The sequence below is a fragment of the Bison bison genome, unplaced genomic scaffold, assembly GCF_000754665.1.
Source record: "Bison bison bison isolate TAMUID 2011002044 unplaced genomic scaffold, Bison_UMD1.0 scf7180017849715, whole genome shotgun sequence".
NCBI classification, from domain to species: domain Eukaryota; kingdom Metazoa; phylum Chordata; class Mammalia; order Artiodactyla; family Bovidae; genus Bison; species Bison bison.
In genome coordinates this window covers 3,502-4,570 of record NW_011480288.1, presented here as the reverse complement: position 1 = coordinate 4,570, position 1,069 = coordinate 3,502, and positions in this window count along the sequence as shown.

Below are 1,069 nucleotides of genomic sequence, written 5' to 3'. Positions count from 1 at the left end.
TATGTTCAAGAACGAGGTCAAAAACCTATCTTTCCCAAAGCTGTCGGCTTACTCTTAGTCCCCTCTGATTTCACTGAAATGCTGTATACTCGCAACACACTCGTGACATTGGTACTGTTGTTTTAACACTTTGATTTCACTTTGTATTTATTTTCAGGTTCCATGACATATGTAATATGCCATCATTGTGCCCATTTCTTTTGTACCCTGCAATAATGCATAGTAACACATGCTCCGAACGTGATAGGTGTTCCAAAAAGAATGGCTTCCTTGACACTGAGCTTTCCCCTGTGCAATTTACGGCACCATGAATACATAAAGTTCTGCAAATGTCTGTTAATACCACTCTCTCTTCTCTCTCATTCAAAATATATTTCAAAGCACTAAGCCTAAGTTATCACTTCCTTTATGGTTTAATTCAGGGGTCAGAAAACTTCTTTTGTAAAGGGCTGGTGAGTAAATATTTTAGGCTATGTGGGCCATGTGGTCTGTGTTGCAACTACTCAACTTTGCTGTTGCACTGTGAAAAGAGGTACAGACAAATGCATTAACGAAACAATGTGGGAATATTACAGTAAAACTTCATTCACAAAGACAGGCAGTGGGCAGAAGTTTGCCAAACCCTGGTCTAACTCATTCCAATGGGGGAATAAAATGTTACAGACTTTCTTTTCTTTGTGGCTTTTTGAATGTGTTCTGCGTTGATTACATTCATACACTCCTATGGTTTTTCCTGTGGTCATGTATGGATGTGAGAGTTGGACTGTGAAGAAGAATTGATGCTTTTGAACTGTGGTGTTGGAGAAGACTCTTGAGAGTCCCGTGGACTGCAAGGAGATCCAGCCAGTCCATTCTAAAGGAGATCAGCCCTGGGATTTCTTTGGAAGGAATGATGCTAAAGCTGAAACTCCAGTACTTTGGCCACCTCATGTGAAGAGTTGACTCATTGGAAAAGACTCTGATGCTGGGAGGGATGGGGGCCAGAGGAGAAGGGGACAACAGAGGATGAGATGGCTGGATGGCATCACTGACTCAATGGACGTGAGTTTGAGTGAACTCTGGGAGTTGG